The 27,622-nt window shown below is 41.5% G+C and overlaps 1 protein-coding gene and 1 pseudogene across 19 annotated transcripts in view; one reads left to right on the top strand and one right to left on the bottom strand.

Annotated features, from left to right (window-relative positions):
• Nucleotides 1–19,544: 19,544 nt before the first annotated feature.
• Nucleotides 19,545–21,696, bottom strand: LOC117093855 (annotated as a pseudogene).
• A 1,683-nt stretch (nucleotides 21,697–23,379) lies between these two features.
• ZNF644 (zinc finger protein 644) overlaps nucleotides 23,380–27,622 on the top strand; it is a 104,161-nt gene continuing 99,918 nt past the window's right edge. For 3 of the 19 annotated variants that reach the window (XM_033225553.1, XM_033225543.1, XM_033225548.1), the window contains exon 1: nucleotides 23,462–23,753. The gene's annotated coding sequence lies outside the window, so the exon portion shown is untranslated. Of the gene's footprint in view, nucleotides 24,055–24,547; nucleotides 25,129–27,622 lie in introns of all 19 variants that reach the window. The other 16 variants (XM_033225549.1, XM_033225551.1, XM_033225545.1 and 13 more) reach the window with 13 other exon arrangements.

Raw genomic sequence — 27,622 nt, 5'->3', positions numbered from 1 at the left:
CAAAGTCCACTAACAAGCCAACAGCTGTCTCTCAAAAGAAGGGTAGTTATCTGCAAAAGATGGCAGAGACTTGCTCCAAAATCCTAGAGGTCTCCATGTGATTCACTTATGGGGACCCGCCAAAGGTTCCAAACAGCATCCCTATCTGCCACTGACACCTCAGGTACCATCTGATCTGCTGGGTCATGTGGCCCAAGTGGCAGAGCAGCTTGCACAGCAGGCTGGACCTGTTGCAGAGCCTTCTTCTGTTCTGAACCCCACTCAAAACTGGCAGCCTTTTGGGTCACTCGATAAATATGCTGGAGTAACACACCCAAATGAGGAATGTGTTGCCTCCGAAATCCAAATACGCCCACTAGATGTTGTGCCTCTTTCTTGGTTGTGGAAGGGGCCAAATGCAGCAAATTATCCTTTACCTTAGAAGGAATATCTTGACAGGCCCCACACCACTGGACTCCTAGAAATTTTACTGAGGTAGAAGATCCTTGAATTTTAGTCAGTTTTATTTCCCATCCTTTGGTATGCAACTGTCTCACCAATAGGCCCAGTGTGTTTGTACTTCTTGCTCACTGGATCAGATCAGCATACTGTCATCAATGTAATGGATCAGTGTGGATATCTTGCAGAAGCAAGAAACAATCAAGGTCTCTCTTAATAACATTACGACACAAAGCCTGAGCATTGATATACCCCTGAGGTAGGAAGTAAAGGTATATTGCTAGTCTTGCCAGCTGAAGGCAAATTATTTCTGGTGGGCCTTATGGACAGGAATGGAGAAAAAGGCATTTGCCAAGTCAATGACTGCATGCCAGGTACCAGGAGATGTGTTAATTTCCTCAAGCAATCAAACCACATCCAGTACAGCAGCTGCAATTGGGGTCATCACTTGGTTAAGCTTACAATAACCCATTGTCGTTCTCCAAGATCCATCTGTCTTCTGCACAGGCCAAATGGAAGAGTTGAATGAGGATGTGGTGGGAATCATCACCCCTGCATCTTTCAAGTTCTTGATGATGGCACCAATCTCTGCAGTGCCTCCAGGGATATGATATTGTTTTTGATTTACTATTTTTCTAGGTAGAGGCAGCTCTAATGGGTTCCATTTGGCCTTTCCCACCATAGTAGCCCTCACCCTACCAGTCAGGGAGCCAATGTGGGGGTGCTGCCAGCTGCTAAGTATGTCTATGCCAATTATGCATTCTGGCACTGGAGAAAGACCACAGGGTGAGTCTGGGGACCCACTGGACCCATTGTAAGTCAGACCTGAGCTAAAACTCCATTAATTACCTGACCTCCATAAGTCCCTATTTTAGTTGGAGGACAACAATGACATTTTGGGTCCCTGGAATCAACATCAGCTCAGAGTCAGTGTCCAGTATTCCCCAAAATGTCTGATCATTTCCCTTTCCCCAGTGCACAGTTACACTGGTAAAAAGCCAGAGGTCTCCTTGGGGAAGGATGGGAGAAAGATTCACTACATAAATTGTCAGTAATGTAGCAGGGTCTTTCCTCAAGGGGACCCAGCCTCCCCTTCATTTTAAGGGTTCTGGATCTGCAAACTGGCTCAAGTCTGGACATTGATTGAGAGACCATGATTCTCTGTTTTTATAATTCAAATTAGTCTTTTGTCCATTCCACCTAGAAGTTTTCTCCTTATATAGATTAAGTAGGAATGCAGTAGGCTTCCTATCAATTTCACTTCTAGGAACACCGTGATTAATTAGCCAATGACAGAGCTCTACACGAGTCAGACTATTCCGATTGTTGCTTTGCCTCTGCTGTCCATTATGGTAGCTACGTCCTCCTTGCCTTTGATGGTGGAGTGCTACAACTTGGCCCCTGCCACCTCAGAATCCAATTATTTATATTTAAATTTAAACTGTGGTTCCCACTGTTAGATCTGACATAGAGAGAAGAGCAATTACAGGGCTCTTCAAAGATACAGGTGCTGCCCTCACGAATCTATTTCACAAGGCATTGGCCAAGGGTATATCTTCTGAACGCTTCCAGCTGGAATGAGTAGGTCTAAAGTGACTAATCCACTCCACCATCCCAATCTCCTCAAGCCTTTGGATCCCTTCCTCTATATTAAACCAAGGGAGATCAGGCATTTCCAGCTCACTCACAGTGGGCTATCTTTTAATCCATGTTTCAGCTAACCAAGCAAATAAACTACCAGAGCCTTTTTTTTTTTTTTGAACAGAGTTTCGCTCTTCTTGCCCAGGCTGGAGTACAATAGCGTGATCTCAGCTCACTGCAACCTCCACCTCTCAGGTTCTAGCCATTCTCCTGCCTCAGCCTCCCAAGTAGCTGAGATTACAGGTGCCTGCCACCGTGCCTAGCTAATTTTTGTATTTTTAGTAGAAACAGGGTTTCACCATGTTGGCCAGGCTGGTCTTGAACTTCTGACCTCAGGTGATTCACCTGCCTCGGCCTCCCAAAGTGCTGGTGTTATAGGTGTGAGCCACTGCACCTGGCCCAAATAAATGCTTTAATTTTTTTTCTTTGAGATGGCTCACTTCAATCTCCACCTCCTGGGTTTAAGCAATTCTCATCTCTCAGCCACCCAAGTAGCTGGGACTACAGGTGCATGCCAGCATGTGTGACTAATTTTTTTATTTTTTGTAGAGATGGGGTTTCATGATATTGGTCAGGCTGCTCTCCAACTCCTGACCTCAGGTGATCCACCCGCCTCCGTCTCCCAGAGTGCTGGGATTACAGGCATGAGCCACCACGCCCAGTCAGAACCTTTTTTTTTTGAAATGGAGTTTCACTCTTGTTGCTCAGGCTGGAGTGCAATGGTGCAATCTCGGCTCACTGCAACCTCTGCCTCCCAGGTTCTAGCCATTCTCCTGTCTCAGCCTCCCAAATAGCTGGGATTACAGGCACCCGCCACCATGCCCAGCTAATTTTTGTATTTTTAATAGAAACGGGGTTTCACCATGTTGGCCAGGCTGGTGTTGAACTCCCGGCCTCAGATGATCCGCCCGCCTCAGCTTCCTAAAGTGCCAGGATTACAGGCGTGAGCCACCGCGCCCAGACTGCCAGAACCTTTTTTAACTCCCTGAGCTGCAACATTAAATGCAGAGTCCCTAATTAGGTGGGCCCAGATCAATAAATTCAGCCTGATCCAATTCTTTTTTCCTTCTACAATTATCCCATATCCTTGATATCCATTCCCATGCCTGTTCTTTGGATTTCTGTTGATATGAATTAGAGAACTCAAGCAGTTCTTTTCGAGCGTGGTGCACCTCCTCATGGGTCACACTCTCAACCTCGCTGCTAGGGGCTAGGGGCCTGCAGGCACTTTAGTCTAGTCATAGGTCCTAAAAGCAAATGGGGCTGTTGGGGGTGGCTTCTGAGGAAAATCAACATTATTTTGCCTGGCAACTGTCTCAGGGGAGGCCATCACTGTTCCCTCGGGCAGTGTAAGGTTTATCTCCTTAGACAAAGGTGGAAAGGCTGAGGGCAGCATGGGTCAGCAAGGGGATGTTGCCACTACTGGGATGGGGAAGCTGTTTCTTCTGGCAAACAAGGTTCATCAGAGTTTACAAACTCAGTGTCCCCAGCTTCATCAGGGACCTCCCACACGTCCCCATTCCAAGTTTCAGGGTCCCATTATTTTCCAATCAATGCCTTCACTTTAACAGTAGACACCTGGCCAGGCTGTGCATGCACCTTTCATTGCAGGTCAGCCACTCGCATGATAAAAGCTTGTGTCTGTTTTTCCACAATTTCAGTTCTTTCTCTACAGGAGATAAGACTCTCACTTAGCAATCTTAGCAGAGTTGAGGCTCAGTATCTGCCTCTAAAGCCAGGATACAGAATCCCTGAGTTCATCATTTTCTTTCATCACTTTGTCCACTGAACTTAGGAGTAACCAACCAGCTCCATTATGTTCCTTGGTTCAAAGGTATTATATATAGGGTCACTAATCTCCTTGCCTCTCACAAGCAGTGAATCAGGAGTGTCAAATGCATTTATTTTGCATAACTCTATAAGCAGTTCATGCCAAGGACTATCAGTGTTCTCCATACTATTAGAAGTAGAGTCCTTAGCGTTTTCAGGTCTAACCATATTAAGCAGCTAACTCCAGAAACCCCTAAACCAATGAAAGAACTCCATCCTTAATATTCTGTTTCTCTCAAAACCCACTCCTGGTACCAAAATCTGTATTAATCAGGGTTCCCTAGAGGAACAGAACTAATAGGATATACATATGAGAAATATATAATAAACTCCTATATGTATATATAGGAGTTTATTATATATAATAATATATGTTTATTATATATATAAACTCCTATATATGTATATAGGAGTTTATTAAGTGTTAACTTACACAATCACAAGGTCCCACAATAGGCTGTCTGCAAGTTAGACGAGCAAGGAGAGCCAGTTTCTGTCTCAAAACTGACGAACTTGTAACTTGTAGTCTGATGTTCGAGGACAGGAAGCATCCAGCGCGGGAGAAAGATGTAGACTGGGAGGCTAGGCCAGTCTCAGCTTTTCACATTTTTCTGCCTGCTCTATAGTTGCTGGCAGCTGATTAGATTGTACCCACCAGATTAAGGGTGGGTCTGCCTTCCCCAGCCCACCGATTGAAATGTTAATCTCCTTTGGCAACACTCTCACTGACACACTCAGGAACAATACTTTGCATCCTTCAATCAAGTTGACACTCAGTATTAACCATCACAGGGTGCCCTTGCTTTTTGATCTCCAGTTACACTGGCCTTCTTTCAGGTTTTGAGTGCATCTAAATCTCTCCTGACCCAGGGCCTGTAATATGCTGGCCCCTTACAGACACTAATTACCTGACCAGGCACAGTGGCTCTTGCCTGTCAGCCCAGCACTTTGGGAGGCCAAGGCAGGCAGATCACCTGAGGTCAGGAGTTCAGGATCAGCCTAGCCAACATGGTGACCCCCGTCTCTACTAAAAACAAAAAAATTAGCCGGGCGTGGTGGCGCATGCCTGTAATCCCAGCTACCCGGGAGGCGGAGGCTGCAGTGAGCCAAGATTGCACCACTTCACTCCAGCCTGGGGGACAGACAGAGCAAGACTCCACCAAAAAAAAAAAAAAAAGAGAGAGAGAAAGAAAGAAACTAATTTCCTTCTCCCAATTCATCATTAACTCCTGCTCACCCTTCTGGTCTAGGTCGATCATCATTTCCTTGGGGATGACTTTTCTGTGCTACCAAGTCCTTTCAAAGTGTCATGTATTTCTATTTCGTAGCACTTTTTATACTTAAAATTTGTATTTACATGTGTGATTATTTGATAGTTTCTGTCTCTTCCATTTGGCTCTAAGCTATATGAGGGAAGGCATTATGTCTCTATTTCTTTACTAATACATATCCCTAGTTCCAGATACAGTACCTCGCCCATATTAGGTTCTTTTTTTTTTGTTTTTTGAGACAGTATATCACTCTGTTATCCAGTCTGGAGTGCAGTGGCATGATCACAGCTCACTGCAGACTTGATTTCCCAGGCTCAAGCAATCCTCCCACCTCTGCCTCCTGAATAGCTGGGACTACAGGAACATACCACCACCCCCGACTGATTATTGTATTTTTTGTAGAGATGGGGTTTCACTATGTTGCTCAGACTAATCTTGAACTCCTGGACTCAAGAAATCCACCTGCCTTTGCCTCCCAAGGTGCTCTGATTACAGGCATGAGCCACCGGGCCCGGTCTCCAAGGTAGGTTCTTGATAAATGTCTGTAATATTGAAACACAGGGATTAGAGGGGGGTTAGACCTAGAGTGATGAGTTGTGGAGGTTTCACTGAGGAAGTGATCTTTAAGTGATAATTAAAGCATGACTAGAAGTAGTTAGGTTAACAGGAGAGCAAAGCATTTCAGGCAGAGGAAACACGTGGGGAAACTTGTGAGATAAGCAATAGCCTGTATAGTGAATCCCAGAAAAGGAAAGTTTCACAATGACTGGAGCTGAAAGAGAGACAGCTTGGGAAAGAATGTGGAATTTATCCTAAGGGGAAAGAGAAGCCTTTGGAGGGTTTTAAACAAAGTGTTGACATGGACAGATCTGCATTTTCTGGCTGCTGTATAAAGACTGGATTGTATGGGAGAGAAGAGGCCTAAATGTGGGGAGACATTACCATAGCCCAGGTCGATTATGGTAGTGGCAATGAGGATAGGGAAATGAATAGACTTGAGACATTCATGTCTAAGAGGTGGAAGGAATAGACTTCATGACTGATTAAATGTGATGATTGAGGGAGAGATTGGAGTCAGGAATGACTGCTGGGTTTTAACTTGGACAGCACTAGAGTGGATGGTGCGCTACTGAGACTGGGAACACTGGAAAGGGCTTGGAAAGGAAATTAGTCCGTTTTGGACAATTTAATTTTGAAATATTCTTAAGGCACCCAAATGAAGATATTCACAAAATAACGGGAAATATGAGTCTGTCAGAAATAGGAGTAGTTCATGAGAGATCTGACATGGAAATAAAAATTTGGAATTTAGCATTTAAGTGGTAATTGAAATCCTAGGACACTTGGTAATAGATGAGATGTCTAAGGAGAGTATATAGAGTAGGAAAACACCTCAGGCAGTCTTGAGCAATTTCAACATATAACAGTCGAGGTGAAGGACACCACAAAGGAGACTGGGAAGAACTTAAGAGAGAAACTGCAGAGAAACGGGGAGAGTGCTGTGCTGCAGAAGTCAAAGGAATACAGCATTTTTAGGAGGAAGTATCCTCTTATGTTGACATTCCGTTTCTACCATCTACATCTTAGTTTCTTGGAAGAAGCTCACCTAAAATATTTTTCACCTACTGAGCCTTTTTCATTCCATTTTCCTGAAATGTCCGCCCTCCTTTCTCTGCTTTGAGAAAAAGAAAACAAAGTTTTATTCCATAACTACCTCTGAGAGCATCTTTCACATTTTACTGTATTCAGCTGTTTTCAAGACTGTCTTCCTTTTTGCATCATGACCAGTACAACGCCAGGCACACAGGGGGAATTCAATGAATGTTAGTTGGAACATTCATTATATATAATATTAAGAATATCTGTTATTTATTAAATGTTTACTGTTTCTGGGTACCTGTGCTACTATTGGGTTTATAATAGCTTTTTAAAAGTCTTATAAAAAAATCTGTGAGGGGTATGATTATCCCCATTTTATAGATGAGGACGCTGAGTCTAAGAAAGAAAAGCAACTTCTCTAAAGTCACACAGTAAGTTGCAGAGCTGCAATTCACAAACGAGACTGCCTGATTCCAAAGTCCGTGCTTTTAACCACCACCTCTCCCAAGAGAAGTAAACATTCACATTTTCCAGACATCTGTGGAAGAGACATTTTTGAACTGGCAGCTTTCCCAATTCATCTCAAATCATAGCACATAAGCAACAGCCTGCTCTCATTCCAAGAATGCTTTATTCTGGGTCTGACTGAGCCCCTACTGTGCTGCCTTCCCTACCTGCAAAATAATAGATTTTTCATTTATCCACTCACCTAAGCTGCCTGCCTGAGCAGATTCTGGCTTCCTAACCAGGAGGTCTCTCTTCAGATCAGTACTCTAATTCCATTTTTCCCTTCCTAATAGTTCTTTGTCCCAATTGATTCATAGGATTACTTAAGAATCCTTTGCTTGAAGTGCCCATAGTGGTTTCTTATTTATCAACTCTTAGTGTTGAGCTATAGTCAGCATAATAGAATGGAAGCTTCACAGGGACAGGGACCTTGTCAATTTTGTTTATAGTATTGTGCCGAGGATCCTAAACAGTGTGATTCCTGGGACCCAGTAGGCACACAATAGATAATGGCTGACTGAATTAGTATGCCAGTGATGGAATCACAAACTTGGCTCTTACAGCAATTTAGGTATCTTGTACTCTGGCACTTTGCAGAGAGAAATCATAAACTCATAGATGCCAGGAGAAAAACTACTTCCACGACGGTTTGCCTGAAGGCTCTGCAGGCCAATCTTTCAAGATACAAGCAAACCTAAGAGTGGGTGAGGGGAGGCAGAGTAGGTTGCATTGGGGAAGAGGGGAAATTCTTCACAAGTCACCATAGATAATTCACAAAGCAATCTGTCTTAAGGGTTATTTGTGTAAATATTCTCCAATTATTTATCAAAATAAAAAGTACTGAGAGCACACTTATAATAATAATAAGCCTAAGAATTCCTTATCTCAATAGTTAAGCTTCCAAAAACTAGGGGAAATGATGAATTCCAGCATCAAACCTTCTTCACTTTTAAGAGGCTGATTCATGAATCTGCTCTTACTTTCTGCTACTATTTCAACTATTCATCCTAGCAAGTATACTCGCAGGCACGATACTGATATTTGGCTACATGTATACTTTACACTTAGGGATGATGATTATCCTGGGATTTCTAGCCAGATTACTTACGATGGCTATATAGAGAATCTGTGCATTGACCTGGTTTAGGGAAGTATCTGGCACACGATTTCTTTTCCTATTAAAAAGTCACGGCCAGGCACAATGGCTCCTGCCTGTAATCCCAGCACTTTGGGAGGCCGAGGCCGGCAGATCACGAGGTCAAGAGATCGAGATCATTCTGGCCAACATGGCGAAACTCCGTCTTTACTAAAACTACAAAAATTAGCTGGGTGTGGTGGTGTGTGTCTGTAGTCCCAACTACTCAGGAGACTGAGGCAGGAGAATCGCTTAAATCCGGGAGGTGGAGGTTGCAGTGAACTGAGATCACACCACTGCACTCCAGCCTGGCAACAGCAGAGAGAAGCTCCGTTTAAAAAAAAAAAAAAAATTCACTATTTTTGGCCAGGTTTGGTGGCTCACACCTGTAATCCCAGCACTTTGGGAGGCTAAGGTGGGTGAACCACTTGAGGCCAGGAGTTTGAGACCAGCCTGGACAACATGGTGAAACCTTGTCTCTACTAAAAATACAAAAGTTAGCCAGGCCTGATGGTGGGTGCTTGTAATCCCAGCTACTTGGGAGGCTGAGGCAGAAGAGTTTCTTGAACACAGGCGGTGGAGGTTGCAGTAAACTGAGATTGCACTACTGCACTCCAGCCTGGGCGACAGAGAGAGACTCCATCTCAAATAAACAAATAAAAAATTCACTATTTTTATAGTGATAGAGAGATTAACACTTTGTCTCTTTAGGGATATTGCAGGCAGAGCTCCTAATTCCATTTTGTTCCTTTTTGGGAAAATCTCCTTGTCACAAGAAAACTTCTATCGGGGCTATTACATGACCATTTCATTTTTATGCACGATGCAAAAAATTGTTGCTTTTTTTGTTTCTAGTGCTTCTTTGCAACATTTTTTTCACATTAGTCAGATTGGTTATCACTGCTCATTTCCAAAGCCTACTGCCAAACTCATCAATTTCTATTCCCAACCTTTAGGCATTTGGTTTTTTCACCTTTTCACTAAAAGAAATATCCCATATGCATTCGTGCACATTTTAAATTTTTTTAGGCTAACAACAGAAGAGAAAAGAACATGTATATGTCTGTCTTTTCCTCTTTATTACTGTTTAGTATTCTCTTCTGGTGGTGCCCTCAAAGACAGAATATGCTATCCCAGAATCATAATTTCATATGGGATTTCCTAGTATACTCAAAACAGACATAATGGTAGAAAGAAACTTTTACGTTTCTATCTCCCCTTAGAGCAAATGTGATTCCTATCTTTATATTCTGTCTTTCTTCCCCTGCCTGGGGTGTGTATGTGTGTGTGTGTAAGCACACAACTGCGGATATTTGAGTATTATGTATCTGATATATCTCTTTAAAGAGGATAAAGAGATACACTTCCATGTGATGTAACAGTGATACATTATTTAATATGTACAGATTTTCTAATAATCTGTTATCCAAACTGTGGGTGAGATAGCAATTTAGCATTCATCTTTAATGAAAAGTCATTGTGAAAGTTTATTGAATTTCAAAGAAAGAAAACACCTAAACCTATTATCTGACAGCATACTAGGTAACTGTGAACATTTCCTTGGGCCCTCAGGTCTCTAGTTATAGATCCTACAAATTCAGTGTTGGTCACACACCTCTCCCAACTTTTAATAACCACAGTAGGCTGGGTGCAGTGGCTCAAGCCTGTAATCCCAGCATTTTGGGAGGCTGAGGTGGGCAGATGACGAGGTCAGGAGTTTGAGACTAGCCTGGCCAAAATGGTGAAACCCCGTCTCTACTTTAAATACAAAAATTAGCCATGTGTGGTGGTGCATGGTTGTAGTCCCAGCTACTCAGGAGGCTGAGTAAGGAGAATCGCTTGAACTCGGGCGGCAGAGGTTGCAGTGAGCTGAGATCACACCACTGCACTCCAACTTAGGCAACAGAGCAAGACTCTGTCTTGGAAAAAAATTATATGTGTACATATATATATACATATCCACAATAAAAAGGAGGAATGTGACATGGGTCAAGCTTGAAAATGGGCACTTGCAATGAGGCCACCTTGATTATTAATGGTCAAGTGATGTGTGGCTGATATGAGTCCCAGGGACACCTATGCTTGGGAAGTGTACAGTCCTCTGAGGTCTGCAAGTGATCAGTGTTAGATCCTGTGGGAGGATGTTGCATATTCAGACATGTAAGCCTGAAAGCATGGATCATGTATATTTGGACTATTGTATATTCAGTGCCATTTGATACTTCACACCGGTGTTAAAGGGTCTCAATAGATAGCTGTTGAATGAATGGATAAAAAATGTCTTCGCATGTCTGACAAAACGGTGGAGCAGATGCCATAGAAATCTGAGTGCTCAAGAGATTAAAGAAACTTCTGGGAGATGAGATGTGTTCAGAGAAAAAAGAGGACTGTGTCTGTCTGCCTGTACTATTGACATGTGCTAGAGAAAAATTACACAATGATACGGAAGTTGTATTACCACAGATTCTTGGTCCCCAATATCAACAGAACCTCCAGCTCTATTCAAATGCCAAGAGTTCTGGGTCTGGGTTCTCCAGCAGCTATTTCAAACCTACTCCACCTTCTTCAAGCCTTCTGTCAATCTATTTTAGGTCATTTGTGCAGAAAGCTTTGCTGCCAATCTTACCAACAAAATAGACAGCATTTGAGCAAAGAAATAGATCATCTGCCTGATACCCCATGTGGAAATATGTCAAACGGGAGTGTTATCTGTCTGTCCAAGTGTACTCTGAATATCCTTCCTATTCCACCACTACAAGAAACTCTCTCCTTCCATTCTCTCTCTTTAAAAAAATTTTAAAGAGTTTTGTTCAAACTATTGTATATTGTAACAATAAACAGTACTATTAAAAATGTACAATTTCATAAGTTTTGACATGTATCTACACTTGTATATGTGTATACATATATACACACACATATATGTATCTGCACATATATCTGCCTGTATTAGACAGATCAAATGGCTGTCAAGAATCCCAGAGATTCCTGGAATCAGTGCTACGATTCTGGAATTTCCAGCTAGTCACAGAAGCTAGAATTATCCCCTGAATATTTATCTAAGCTGGAGAAATCAAGTACCAGTGGTGAATCCATCACCACAATCAAGAAAATAAATATATCACACCCAAACAATCCCTTATTTTCTAATATAAAACCCTTACCTTCATACCTGCCTCTTCTTCCTCCACAACAGGCAACCACTGATTTGTTGTCTGTCACTGCAGATTAGTTGCATTTTCTAGGGTTTTATATAAAGACAATCACACAGCATGTATTCTGTTTGGTAGGCTGGCTTTACACATTAATCTATTGATGGGCATTCATGTTGTTTCCAGTTTTTGACTGTTACCAATAAAGCTGCTATAAAAATTCCTGTAGAAGTCTTTGTGTGCATGTGTATTTCTTTTATCTTGAGTTAATACTTAGCAGTAAAAGGGATGAATCACGTTCATTATAGGGTGTGTATTTTTAACTTGTAAAGAAACTGCCAAGCTTTTTCCTAAAGTGATTGTACCATTTTACATTCCCATAAGCAGTAAGATAGAGTTCTAGTTGTTATACATCCTTGCCGACACTTGGTATCGTTGGTCTTATTATTTTTAGCCATTCTCATTCAGATGTGTAATGATATCTCATTTGGAGTTTTAATTTACATTTCTCTAATGACTAATGAGTATTTTTCATGTGCTTTTTTTGACATCATTATATCTTTTTTGGTGAAGTGCCTGTTCATGCTTTTGTCCATTTTTTTTATCAGGTTATGTATTTACTTATTGTGTTTTGAGAATTCTTTATATATTATGGATACAAGTTCCTTATCAGTTGTGTAATTTGCACATATTTTTTCCTAGTCTGGAGTTGTCCTTTCACTCTCTGACTCTTTCAAGGAGCAAAAATTCTAAATTTCGAAGTTGATTTTATCAACATTTTCTTTCATGAATTGTGCTTTTGGTGTCATTTCTCAAAAATTTTTGTGTAGCCCAAGCTCACAAAGATTTGCTCCTAAATATTTTTTGGTCTAGGTTTTAGATTAGGTCTATAAGTCATTTCAAGTTAATTTTAGTATATGAATCAAATTTCAATTTCTTACATATGGATAGTTAATTTTTCCAGTATCATTTTTGAAAAGACTATCCTTTCTCTACTGAATTGTCTTTGCACCTTTGCTGAAGTTTAATTGACCACATAATTGTGGGTCTATTTCTGGACCCTCTATTTTCTTTTATTGATCTATTTGCCTATCTTAATGTCAATACCACACTATCTTGATCACTATTTTCCATGCCGGCCATGTCATAGATCACCTGCCAGACTATGGATTAGTTTCCTTTGGATCAGGTGCCCATCCAGTGTCCAGTCAGCTGCAGCTAAGTGTTGGGGAGAGAAGTTTTGTAGAGTGCGAAGCAGGACTGCTGAGCACTACCTCTCCATGCAAGCTGAGGGCAGGGCAGCTTCCTGTAACATATGCTATGATTATGCAGGTACAAGCTGCATAAATAACCTACTCTTCTCTCTGCATCCAGTTTTACCTCTTCAATAAATTGTATATATCTCAAAAGGGCAAATTTTATCATTTAATTTCCTTTTAAGATCCCTCAATGGATTCCCATTGCCCTTAGGATCAAGTCCAAGTTCCTTGTTCTTAGCAATCCAACTTCTGCTTCTCTTTCCAGTTTCATTTCTTACTATGCTTACTCTTACCACTTCTTGAATATATGCTCTAACTTTGTGAATTACTTACTATTCCCTAAACATGGCATACCCTCTTGTACTTCTTAGACTTTTTTCATGTTTCTCTCTGCAAAGAATATATTTACCCCTACTCTTTCCCCCCAACTAGCTTTTAAAAGTCTTTCAGATCTTCACCAGGCTCAGTGGCTCATGCCTGTAATCCCAGCACTTTGGGAGGTCTAGGTGAGTAGATCAGTTGAGCCCAGGAGTTCAAGTCCAGCCTGGGCAACATGGCATAAACCCCAACCCTACAGAAAAATTTAAAAATTAGCTGGGTGTGGTGGTGTGTACCTATAGTCCCAGCGACTCAGGAGGCTGTCATGAGGATTGATTGAACCTGGGAGGTTGAAGCTGCACTGAACTGTGATCATGCCACTGCACTCCAGCCTGGGTAACAGAGATAGAAGCTACCTTTAAAACAAGGGGAAAAAGTGTTTTATGTTTTCTCTTAGATATGACATCAATTTAATTTAACAAATTTTTATTAAGCAACTAATATGAGCTAAGAAATGTACTGCACTGTAAGAAGCAAGATTAATAGGGCCCTTATCTTCATGTAGTATAGAGTCTAGAGGAGGAGGTAGTCATTAAACAAATAATTATAGTAAAATCCACATGTACAATCATGTAGAAATAACATGGTGAAATTATGTTCCCTGACAATGCAAAACCAATTTTAATACATCTGGCTATTAATCCTGCCCTCTCCCCAATTCCCATTTTCAATGTGATGGGCTAAAGTTCCAATCTTGGAGGGGAAGACAAGGTGAAGTGGGCCCCTGCATTCCCAGTATTCTCCCAACCCAATCTGCCTGTATTAGATCAAATTGCTGTCAAGAATCCCAGGGATTCCTGGAATCAGTGCTACGATTCTGGAATTCCCAGCTAGTCATGGAGCCTAGAATTATCCCCAGTATATTTATTTAAGCTGGAGAAGTCAAGTACCAGCAGACTGCTCCGAACTCTAGCTGAGACCAGGATGGATTTTGGTCACACAGCCAGACACGGTGCTCTCCAGCAAACTATGAGGGATCATTCCAGTCATTTCATTAATCTCCTAATAATATGACCTTGTAATTTGTGAAACTGAATTTTTAGATCTATTTGTTCAGTTATAGTGGGGTTTATGTACACATGAGATAAGTGTAACAAAAGAGGAAGCACTGAGTGCTTTGTGAGTATGAGGTAAGAGGGTGAGGGAAAAGTAGCTCTGACAGAAGCCCAGGAGAATGCAATCAGCCAATTACATTAATTAGGGCTGCTGAAGGATCAAGGCAGGCCCACAATGGTGAATTTAAAATGCAGGCGGGGCTGGGCATGGTGGCTCACGCCTGTAATCCCAGCACTTTGGGAGGCCAAGGCGGGTGGATCACTTGAGGTCAGGAGTTCGAGACGAGCCTGGCCAACACGGTGAAACCCTGTCTCTACTGAAAATTACCTGGGCATGGTGGTGCACACCTGTAATCCCAGCTAATCTGGAGGCTGAGGCAGGAGAATTGCTTGAACCCAGGAGGCAGAGGTTGCAGTGAGCTGAGATTGCGCCATTGCACTCTAGCCTGGGTGACAGAGTGAGACTCCATCTCAAAAAAAAAAAACAAAAAATAAAAAAATGAATGTACAAGCAGGCATATGCCAAGAAAGAAAGTATATATGTAAATATATGTACACACACTTATGTATATTTATATATAAACATACATACATAATATAAATATGTATATATCATTTACATATATTATATATACATGTCATATATGTATATATAAATATTTGCATTTATATATGCATATATTGTGGTTATCCATTTACATGCACATACATGTAGATTATATATGCATAGACAAATATATGCATTTATATAAAAATCATTTATATATACATATATAATATGTATACATAATAGATAATCACAAATTGACCTACATTTGGGTGACCTATAAAATTGAGCAAAGGATTGTTGATATTAGTTATCCAAAACTAAGGAAATTAATGAAAGGGATATTTAACTGAAACTTGAAGAAAGAGTAGGAATTAGTCCAGGTGAAGGAGTGGGAAGATGGTTCTAGGCAGAGAAGGCATCCTCCAGAAGCCTTCCCTGGTCCACTAGACTGGGTTAGGACTCCCTCTTGGTGTTCCCAAGGTCCTACTGGATGCTCACTTTTAGCCCACCCTTATCACATGTGTCACAGTGGTTTTTTCTTTATCTCCCCTCATTAGACTGTAAGCTCCTTGAAGATACAGAATGAGTAATTACGGCCCAGTAGCATATCAATTCTCTCCATGTGAAGTAGAGCAGAGGGACTAGGGAAAGACTATCTCTGGGCAGAGGGATTGGGAAAGGTAACTATGCAGAAGAATTAGAAACAGGCTGATACAGACTCATGGGGTCAAGGATTGCTTTAAAGAAGAAGTATCTTTGTCAGAAGAAAATGGCACTCTTTCTTGCAGATGGATTCAGCCCTGCACTAGGGGGCATGAGCTGGTGAGTAAGGAACAGGTTGAGTTTCAGCCTCCATTCACCTACTTGGCATCTTTGTACTGTGCACAAACTCCACAACTATACATAGTGACCCTGTGGATTTTTCTCTGTAGTCTGTCCAGTGACTATTATAGAGCCCAACACATATTAAGTAAATATTTAGAAAACAGTCCATAAAACTAAAAGCTTAGACTAGAGACTCCAATAATGGCTTACTTAGTACCATATGCATTCTAGATTGTTAGCTATGGCCACATTGGTGCCTGGCAATAAAAACTGGCCATGTGGAACGCAGTTGTTGCCAGCAGAAGGCTCATCAGTAGCCACAGCAGATGGCTTGCCAAATCAGAGAGGGAATGAGGTAGCTAACAGGACCTGTTCCTAAGTACAAATGCCCCCTTAAGAGACTTTGCAGGCATTTTAAGGGTCCTGCAGAAAAAAGGATGACAAAACCCAGTGAAATCTGGGTTACTTTATTTTTTGTTTTTGGAGATGGAGTCTTACTCTGTTGCCCAGGCTGCAGTACAGTGGTGGAATCTCAGCTCACTGCAACCTCTGCCTTCCGGGTTCCAGTGAGTCTCCTGCCTCAGCCTCCTGAGTAGTTGGGATTACAGGCGCCTGCTACCACACCTGGCTAATTTTTGTATTTTTAGTAGTGACAGGGTTTCACCATGTTGGCCAGGCTGGTCTTGAACTCCTGACCTCAGGTGATCCGCCTGCCTCGGCTTCCCAAAGTGCTGGGATTACAGGTGTGAGCCACTGCACACAGCCAAGTCTGGGTTACTTTAGAAGCTAAGAATACATTTGCGGATGAACTATCCTCCAGTGTCCTCTATCACTTGGGAACTTAGCTCAATTAGGACAGCCTGATCAGAATATGAATTGAGGAAAATAAAGCTTGACATGGTTTTTGAACTTAGACTCTCTAAGTAATGATGTAGTGGGGCAACTACTAACTTGATGGAAGTCAATTTACCAAAACAGAAGTAAGGGAGTTTAAAAAAGTGTCATGAAATTATCGTATTCCATTAGATTCTAAGATACCACTGAAAGGTGTGCCATCATTTTATGAACCCCTACGAAAGAAAAAACGGCTAATTACAAATTATGATTGTAAGACCAATTTGAAATGTTACAACTTTTTTTTTTTTTGAGACGGAGTCTCGCTCTGTCGCTCAGGCTGGAGTGTAGTGGCCGGATCTCAGCTCACTGCAAGCTCCGCCTCCCGGGTCTACGCCATTCTCCTGCCTCAGCCTCCCGAGTAGCTGGGACTACAGGTGCCCGCCACCTCGCCCGGCTAGTTTTTTGTATTTTTTTTAGTAGAGACGGGGTTTCACCGTGTTAGCCAGGCTGGTCTCAATCTCCTGACCTCATGATCTGCCCATCTCGGCCTCCCAAAGTGCTGGGATTGCAGGCTTGAGCCACCGCGCCCGGCCGTTACAACATTTTTAAAAAAGTGTCATTGAATTGATGAAATATGAATTATAAATACTTCATCTTCTTGTGGTTTGAATGTTATACATCTTAAAATAAATATTTTAACTCTTAAAAGAGTTATTGTCCTGGTGAAAGCAGACTAAACAGTCCAAATTCCCTTGACAGGTACATCATCACGGCGGAGTACAGTTTGCTATCAAAGTTTCATGATCCCATCTGCTGAGATCATATTCATCTACTTCTATGCTCGTCAAGCAAACAAATTGGTGTTCCTAGCATCCTTCTCTACAAAGAGGGAATGTGCTGACCAGTCTGCTTAGGTATTTCATTAGGCTTGGCAGTCAAAACTTTTATTGTAAATTAATATATCAGCATTTGATTTACTCATTAATCTCTTATACGTTTCATCTAACTGAGCTTGATCAACTCCAGTTCAACTGATTCTCAGCCTGCAAAGCTAAGAGCCAAACTCTGGAGGAAAATGATACCACAGCATCATCAACACTAGGTGAGGCAGCAGTTGAACAATGAGCTGATCTCTTTCTTTGTCAGTTTTAACATGCAAGTTTCATGTGCATGTGAACTTGCAACTTTTGATCCATTCCACCATAAAATATTTGAGAGCTGACTGTGTTCTATTTACCTTCACATCCTCCAGGGGGCATGCATAATGATATGCTGAGTAGCATAGCAAATGTGTTCTTGAATATTAGATATAATTTTCATTAAATATGTGTATACTAAATCTATTTTGTACTATGTTTTACGAGGCTTTGTTTTAATTGAGATTTGGAAAACTTTATTATCTGTTTCCTTATCTCCTCCATTCCCTGGTAAATTGAGAGTTGATTTTACCTTTTTGTTTCGCTCTTTCCTTGAAGTATAAAAGCTATTGAATAGCTTCAAGGAACTGTCTTACTCATTTTTTTCTGACAGTGCCTAGTACAGTACCTTGCACAGAGTAAACAATCAATGAATGTTGGTTGAACTGAACGGAATTATTTATTGCATACCTGCTATGTGTAAAGCTTTGTGCTCAGGTCAGCATGGGACAAAAATAAGTACAAAACTTGGTTGCTGTTTACATCATCTCTTTCTACTCCACACATCCTCCCTACCCCCACTCCAATGAACAAACATACTGAACTATTTGCAGTTCCACAAGAGTGACTTGCTTTACAGTTTTGGTATTAGGAGGTTGATCCAGAACTAGTGGGATACTGAGCAAAATCCAAACTTGATTTGACTTAATTACTAGTAGATTAATGTTTCATTTCTTTCTTTTTGGTTGGAATTATGAAGTACTGGAATGAGGAGAATTATTTGTTTTTATTCAACACTGAATTGCATTTTGTTTTTGAGCAAGTCATTTGAGACCACAACTTACTTTATGTTTTTTATCAGGTAATTCCATTCACTGGTAATCTGGTAATAACTAATGGATTCATATACTGTGTTAATATGGTCAGATTTTCACATATTAACAGTAACCACATTATTAAAAAGTCAAAAAATAACAGATGCTGGTGAGGTTGCAGAGAAAAGAGAAAACTAATACACTGTTGGTGGGAGTATACCTTGGTTCAACTGTTGTGGAAAGCAGTGTGATAATTTCTCAAAAAGCTGAAAACAGAACTACAATTCAACCCAGCAATCCTACCACTAGGTATGTGCCCAAAAGGAATATAAATCATTCTATCATAAAGAGACATGCATATGTATGCTCATTGAAGTACCCCTCACAATAGCCAAGACTTGGAATCAACCTAAATGCCCATCAGTGGTAGACTGGATAAAGAAAATGTGGTATGTATACACCACGGAATACTGTGCAGCCATGAAAAGAATGAGATCACGTCCTTTGCAGGAATATGGATGGAGCTGGAGGCCATTATCCTTAGCAAACTAATTCAGGAATAGAAAACCAAATGCTGCATGTTCTCTTATAAGTAGGAGCTAAATGATAAGAACACAGGGACACAAGGGAGGGAACAACACACACTAGGGCCCACCTGAGGTTGGAAGGTGGGAGGAGGGAGAGGATCAGAAAAAAATAACTACTGGGTACTAGGCTAAGTAACTGGGTCACGAGATAATCTGTTCAAAACCCCTGTGACATGAGTTTACCTGTATAACAAAACTGCATATGTACTCCTGAACCTAAAATAAAAGTTTCAAAACAACAGCAACAACAAAAACCAGTAGCAGCCTCTTGCTTTTTCTTTCTTTAAAACATTTACCAGGTGTATTCATTGGAGCATCATTTTATTCACAATGTATTATGAATTTTCTCCCAGAGTCAAACTGTTTTCCACATCTTGACTTTCATTCTCAACTGCGATTCCCTTAAATATTTTGGCATTGAGCCACATAACTGGTCTTTGGATTTTTCCAGTTGCCTGTATTTTTTTTTTTTTTCTGTCCATAAGTTTATTGTCTTTATCTGAAAAATCCTCATAGAAAATTGTTTGGTTTAGCTCTCAGCAGCTCACTCCTGAGCTCTGAGGAAGTTTGCCTTCATTGAGCTACCCAATCTTTCTTCTGAGCAAGGGACATTTTGGGACAATTCCACCTCTTCTTTTTAACTTCTTTCTTGGGCTTCTTTTCATAGGCTAGACTCTCTCATATAGCAGCATGAGCTTTCTCATACAACTCCTCCATCATGTCCGGAGTTACACTGTTCTTTATGTATTGAGAGAACTGTTTCTTGAAGCATCTTCATTTTATTCCATTAAGTAGCACATGTAATCTGAAACAGTCTGGCCCATGATGTGCTTCTGGTGTTCTGCATTACATTTCTTGCTTTCAGAATCATAACCAGGGAATCATTTAGTACTGTGAGGGATAGACAAGCCTTCATGCACAGCTCCCTTCAGGACACCAAAAACTTTATTGCTAGTGATAGTTCTGGCAAGGCCTGCATCCCAATTGCAGGTAAAGGCACCTGGCTGACCATCAATGCTTACCACATTGTAGTCATCGCCAGTCACCTCCACTTGGCCTTCATAGATCTTGTCCATGCCAAATCTATTGAGAAGCCTGTGGTCCAGCAGCAGGCCAGTACAATACGCTGCAGCATAATTTGTCAGGTCAACCTTCACACCATATTTTGGCAGTTCGTGTGCATATGCCGTGCAGACTATCCTATCTCCCTCTATATGGGCATAAGCAATCTGACAAATGATATCTCTGTTTGTTACATGAACTATCATCCTGTATTTGGGTGTGTTGTATTTATTTTTATCCTGTATCACCAAGCGTTTCTGAGCATAGTACTCAGTTTTACTCTCTTATCATCTTCTAAATTTCACTTGATATCTCTTAAATTAGGCCTTATTCTTTTTTTTTATTATACTTTAAGTTCTAGGGTACATGTGCATAACGTGCAGGTTTGTTACATATGTATACTTGTGCCATGTTGGTGTGCTGCACCCATCAACTCGTCAGCACCCATCAATTGATCATTTATATCATGTATAACTCCCCAGTGCAATCCCTCCCTCCTCCCCCCTCCCCATGATAGGCCCCAGTGTGTGATGTTCCCCTTCCCGAGTCCAAGTGATCTCATTGTTCAGTTCCCACCTATGAGTAAGAACATGCGGTGTTTGGTTTTCTGTTCTTGTGATAGTTTGCTAAGAATGACGGTTTCCAGCTGCATCCATGTCCCTACAAAGGACGCAAACTCATCCTTTTTTATGGCTGCATAGTATTCCATGGTGTATATGTGCCACATTTTCTTAATCCAGTCTGTCACAGATGGACATTTGGGTTGATTCCAAGTCTTTGCTATTGTGAATAGTGCCGCAATAAACATACGTGTGCATGTGTCTTTGTAGTAGAATAATTATAATCCTTTGGGTATATACCCAGTAGTGGGATGGCTGGGTCATATGGTACATCTAGTTATAGATCCTTGAGGAATTGCCATACTGTTTTCCATAATGGTTGAACTAGTTTACAATCCCACCAACAGTGTAAAAGTGTTCCTATTTCTCCACATCCTCTCCAACACCTGTTGTTTCCTGACTTCTTAATGATTGCCGTTCTAACTGGTGTGAGATGGTATCTCATTGTGATTTTGATTTGCATTTCTCTGATGGCGAGTGATGATGAGCATTTTTTCATGTGTCTGTTGGCTGTATGGATGTCTTCTTTTGAGAAATGTCTGTTCATATCCTTTGCCCACTTTTTGATGGGGTTGTTTGTTTTTTTCTTGTATATTTGTTTGAGTTCTTTGTAGATTCTGGATATTAGCCCTTTGTCAGATGAGTAGATTGCAAAAATGTTCTCCCATTCTGTAGGTTGCCTGTTCACTCTGATGGTAGTTTCTTTTGCTGTGCAGAAGCTCTTTAGTTTAATTAGATCCCATTTGTCAATTTTGGCTTTTGCTGCCGTTGCTTTTGGTGTTTTAGACATGAAGTCCTTGCCCATGCCTATGTCCTGAATGGTACTACCTAGATTTTCTTCTAGGGTTTTTATGGTATTAGGTCTAACATTTAAGTCTCTAATCCATCTTGAATTAATCTTCATATAAGGAGTAAGGAAAGGATCCAGTTTCAGCTTTCTACTTATGGCTAGGCCTTATTCTTAATAACTTTTACAAACCACATCCTGCAGAACAGAGACCCGCGTCTGCGGCCCAACAGAGACCTTACGTGTATTTTTTTTTCTTTTTGCATTACTTTATTCAAGTTTTCTGTCATTATGTTTCTCCCATTCATAGACAGCTTTTGAGATCTATTTTGTTTGTACAGCGTTTCATCAACTATTACTACTTCTACTATTATAATTACTGTGATTACTTTTACTGCTATTATGACTTCCACAGTATTACACTTCAGTTGTTCAGTTCTAGTGTAAAAAGCAGCTTCATTAGTGAGACAAGTTCCTCATCATGGCTGAGTTCTGAGTGGTTCTATTTGCTTGTGTGTTTTGTCTGCACGTTAGTCAGTGGTGCACATTTATGACAGTTATTTTCTTAGTAACTGCTTTTACAGTGATATGTGAGAATTTCCATAGCGCATAATATTTTTGTTCTAAGTCCAATAGTAAACTGAGAATGTCCAATTTTAATGGATTCTGCAAGTGAAATGATACAAAGTGCACCCCTCCCCCATTGACTGCAAATGTATACGTATTTATATTTTATTGTTTACACATTCATATAAATAAAAAAGGAAGATTTGCATTTTCTTTTTTTTGTCTTTTGTTTTTTGAGAAGGAGTCTCTCTCTGCCTCCCAGGCTGGAGTGCTGCGGCGAGATCTCGGCTCACTGCAAACTCCGCCTCGCCGGTTCACGCCCTTCTCCTGTCTCAGCCTCCTGAGTAGCTGGGATAAAGAACCCAAAGAACTGTGTGACTTTGAGAAAATCACCTTACTTCTCTTTGTCTCATTGGGTTATAATGAAATCAAACAAGTTAGAACAATGCCTGGTACACAGTAAGCACTCAAGTGTTAGGTATTAAGTAATAAAGCAATTAATGTCTTTAGTCAAATATTTGTTGTTTGGAATCTATGTTTGCTGTTGCCGAAGGCATCATTCTATAGGAAAGAGAATGTTTCTCATTCTTCTCAAATAAATGCAGTTATGGTATATTCTTCTGAATGTCAATAACATCTTGAGGGTTTGGATGGCCACAGTAATGACAACTGTACAACTAAAGAAAACTTTTTTTATTTTTAATTTTTTAAATGAGTAAATAGAGGTTCAGAGAAGCCGAATAATTAAGGCGGGACCAGTAGATTTCTCAAGAACTCTTGGTTAATCTTAAACACGTTAGCAGTTTCTTGTTGGCTCAGTCGAAAATCAAAAGAATAGCCCACTCAGTGTTTCTCTGACCCCAGGATCCTGTGGTGAAGGCTTGTTAAAAATGAAAATTTCCAGAACCCTCTCAGGACTGATTCTCTGAAGGGTTAACCAGCATCTTAGGTGCTTCTTACATAACTTTAATTCGTAGAACCATGACACTTTCAGTAAGGCAGGGAGACGGTATCCTCAGTCAAACTGGAGCAAACCTCGGCCACCTTTTAGGGCAGTCTGTCCGGGTAACTGAGATGTCACACGTGATGCTCTGCCTGGCCATCAAGCAACTCCCAACAATCTGCCCCCTTAAGATCCTAAAACCTTCCCTCTGCCATTACTCCACAGTTGTGATTGGCAGATATTGCATTCTTCGGCTGTTTTCCTCAACAGGAAGAAATAACAGATTTTTGCAAGCTCGTGATCAAGGAACTCAAACCTGGGCCTGTTCCACCTTAAAGGGCCTAGGCATGCCTAGTGCTTGGGTCTTGCAGTTTGGGCACCACCATATTTGGAGCGTGCCTACTTTGGGGCGGGAACCTCCTTGGGAGTGATTAGGTCAGCGCTGGGGGAGGTGACCTTGTTTGGTTTCTGGCACCCGAGAACAGTGGTGCACTGTTTCCGCTGCCCCCGTTTGTCTAATTGGCCCAGACGCTCCACCAGCGCGAAGCTTTCCGGGAGCTCGTCGCTGGCCACCCCCGCGGCCCGCAGCCCGGCAGAGGCGGGAAAGCAGCGCGCCTGCGCTGTGGGAACGGGGCTGGAGGCGAAAAGCGGGGAGCGGAGGGGGGCCGCTGGAGCCGAGTAGCGTACAGAGCGGCGTGTGACGCGGGGACGCCGCGCGCTCCCAACGTCGCCCCGGTTTGACGCACACGGCACCAAACTGTGAGTTTCAGGGGTTATTTGGTCAGATTCGCTGGGACCCGAGTGGGTTTCGGGCCTCTGGGCTGTGGCAGCGGCGGGACTGAGGGTGGCGGAAGAACTTGGGGGACCCGGCCTCCGGCTCTCGGGCCCGGGGAGCTACGCCCTAGGCTGGGTCCCAGCCATCCAAAAGGACGCATTTTGCCGCACAGGCTAAGATGGCGGCGGCGGCCGAGGAGGCGGAGTTGGTGCTACACAAGGAGCCCGGGCCCCGGGTTCGGGGAGGCGGCGGCCGCAGCGGTCGCTGGGGGCCACGGAGCCTGAGGTGAGCGGCGGCCGCCGCCGCGGGGCGGGACTCGGCGGAGGGGTGGCGGGGGGGGGGGGGCTTTCCGCTGCGGCGTCGGAGGATCCGGTAGCGGACACAAAGGGGCTGAGCTGGGCACTAGACTTGGGGGTTTTGTTTAGTCACATGAAGCCGAGCAGCCAGTGAGCAGTAGGGGGAAGGGGCCGAGATCAGGCGGCTTGGGGAGCCTGGCGGTCGCCATTGCAATGCACTGAGTAACGGGGCGGGCCGAGAGCGGTCACCAACCCCTCTCATTGAGGCTGCTCGGTTGTGGCCAGAAACGCCGGCTCCGGCATTTACTGTACACACCCCTCCCCTTACTTGGGACAGGACCGCATAGCCCTTTCCTCCCCGCGTCCTGCAAGATCTTATGCGACTAGGTGCCTGGGAAGTAACAGCAAGAGGTAAATCGCTCGAAGTGTTTGGGTTGCCAGGGGCTTGGTGGGTGTCCAGCTAAAGCTTTTTGCCTCTCCAGGTCTGATTCTCTGGCCTTTGTGTCCCTGGGAAGTTACTCTGCCAGAGGAAAGCAGGTGTGCTCCACTTCTCCCGTGAACCTGAAGATGAGTTGTCCCAGACTCTTCTCAGTGATTGGAAGCTTAGGTGGTGGAGCTAAAGGTTACTTGTTACGAGACTTCTACAGACAACTCTTGTTGGGATCCATCTATGGTTTAGCAACATTAGTGGAAAAGTTTTCTTGAACTGTATAAGTAACATTGACTTTGAATATAAAAACGTTTATATTTAGACTTCAGATTTTGTGTGATCATCAAACTCAACGAGGGGATAAACATAATTGGGGGCGAATGATGCTCCTGCCTTGTTAATACTTTCAACAGAAGTATCAAAACACCACCGTCTGTCCTGTCCAGTCCTGACTAATTCCACGCTTGTTGCATCTGGTTGGTAGATTTGTTTTAATTGTGTATTCCCTCCCTGCAGTAGTTTGCTTTAGTTGTAAACATTTTTTGGTCCCATAAGAACGAAAACGTTTCAAAAAATAGACAACTAAAGTTTCTCAAAGAAAGGAAACCTGGCTGTTTGCCTTCAGTGGCATGTGTAAGTATCTAGGGAACTTGGTGGCAGTAATATTGCATTTTAGTAGGTTTGCTAAGAAAAAACTCGTTTTTATAATAAGGCTATAATCTAGCTTAAGACTTTTTAATTGGTAAAACATAAAGCTTGATTAGTATTAATGCAGTGGTATGTATTGCTTTTAAAAGCCTTACAATTTCTAACAAAGTTGTACTGCAATTATATCATACTTTGTGTTGGTATTAACTAATGAAGTACAAAATTTTGAAACACCTAATGTTTTGTGTTGGCCATTAACAGAATTCCTTGATTGGGGGGATATTTAAACACATCAGTGTTTAGATCTCTGTGTTCAAATTGAAATTTGAATTTTTCAGCATTACTTAACTTTCATTTCCTTATTCTTTTCAGATATGTATTTTCTCTTTTTTTTTTTTTTAGCTTTTCTTCTAATACAGAACAGTCTTGTATTAATGAGTAGGAGACGCATTAACATTAGCAAATGTTTTCCTGGATCATATAGTTTTACTGTGGAAGGAATATCAAAGAACAACTGCTCTTACCCTCCTCTTTTACAATATATTGAGGTCCAGAGATGATTAAGTTAGTGGCATAATAGAAAATTGCCTTTCAGCCTCTACCCATTGCTGTTTGTATTTGTCATATTGCTGGGATGAGAAGGTGAATATCTACAACTAATAATGGTTTAAAAAGGGGATGTTATTGAGAATACTTGTTAAATATTATTAGGTTCATGAGAACTTCTGTGACAATAAGTTAAAAACTTTCGTATTGGCCGGGCACGGTGGCTCACGCCTGTAATCCCAGGGCTTTGGGAGGCCGAGGTGGGCAGATCACGAGGTGAAGAGATGGAGACCAACCATCCTGGCTAACATGGTGAAGCCCTGTCTCTACTAAAAATGCAAAAATTAGCTGGGCGTAGTGGCGCGCGCCTGTAGTCCCAGCTACTCGGGAGGCTGAGGCAGGAGAATCACTTGAACCCAGGAGGCAGAGGTTGCAGTGAGCTGAGATCGTGCCGCTGCACTCTAGCCTGGCAACACAGTGAGACTACGTCTCAAAACAAAAAACAAAAAACTTTCATATTATATGGTAACTTAGTTTTTAAAGTGACTTTCAGTGTAGCAATCAGGTACAAAATACAGAAATATCGGATAGTTTCAGAGTAATGTTGCTTTCGAATTTTAAGGTTTTCCAAATGCAGTCTTGACCCAGAAATTGAAAAATTAAAAAACAACCAGGTACTTGGTAAATTTCTTTGAAAGTTTGAAATAACTGCTGTTATTGCCAGTTATTACATAAGAAATGAGATCAATGCTGAAAATAATGGTGTCTTTCATTTTGTAATAGTGTTTTGGTTGGATAAACAAATGTGCCACTCAGAATGTTCCTTTTTTTTAAAACAACTTTTTAAGACTACTGCTTCTACTGAGTGGTATCTCTAAGGGCTGTCAGGAAATTGAACAAGTAGTGACTGTCATTTATGGTGGGACCCTACAGTGATCTTTAACTTCTTTGAATGTCAAATTTAGCAAAAAGTTAACTTGTTTTAAGTTTTAAAAGTTTTTATGGGTCATTTCAGGTGCTTTTAAATTACTGATATTTGTAAGTTGATAAGCTGTTTTACAATTTTCAATATTATGTGAGTGGATTTACTTACACTTTCATTTTGTGAAAATTAGAGTCACTTTCAGGTTATTTGTAGTTATAAAGTGGTCTGTCACCTGCCAACCTTAAACATTTTCCGGTTTTAATTTGTCATTCAAGTTATAAGAGTGTTTTGGTTGAATTGAGACTGTTAATGGGTAGCAGGAGGGGAAAAGAAAGTTTCAAGGAGAATAGAAGTGGTGGGATATCTGCAATCTAGAGAAAGGTCAGGTCCATTTTTTTCTGTCATCCTAAATACTGTTCTTTAGGGTTACTTATTTTGACCATTTTCTTAGGATGTAATTCTGGAAGGAAAAGTGAATCTTACTCTTGTGGGAAGGCTTTTCAGTCAGGTCCTAAAACGATTGTAGCTTGTAGCAAATAGAGAAATTGGCATGTTGAGTTATCTAACCCTGATTTTATAGAGCACTTGTTTTAGCCATTTTTTTAAAAGTGTTTTCTAAATGTTTTAAATTAGTAACCTTGTAAAATAAAACAAGAGAATGAAGAGTGGATACTATGGATACATACTCAAATGAGCTTTTATTTACACTTATTTGTTATTTTTCTGGTGAAGAGAATGTGTCATAAATGGAGAATCTGTAAGTATTGAGTAAAGTTGTCAGGTATAGCATTGACTGAAGCAGTTCTAGACGTGGTGTTTTTGGTTCAGGTTTATTACAGGGAAATAAATTGCTGTTAATAGTGCAAGCCATTTACACCATTGAGTTTTGGGAGATTTGAGAATCATGGAACTGATACTAGCACTAGCTCACCCTGCTGGTTGGCTAAAAGAGGTCTCCTCTTCTCCTTAAGAAACAAACGTGAAGATCACAGGAGACCCCGAGGGTAG

Source organism: Trachypithecus francoisi, unplaced genomic scaffold (genome assembly GCF_009764315.1).
Source record: "Trachypithecus francoisi isolate TF-2019V2 unplaced genomic scaffold, Tfra_2.0 Lachesis_group12, whole genome shotgun sequence".
Lineage (NCBI taxonomy): Eukaryota > Metazoa > Chordata > Mammalia > Primates > Cercopithecidae > Trachypithecus > Trachypithecus francoisi.
The sequence above is the reverse complement of the archived record's forward strand: the minus strand, read 5'-3'. Positions and strand labels throughout refer to the sequence as shown.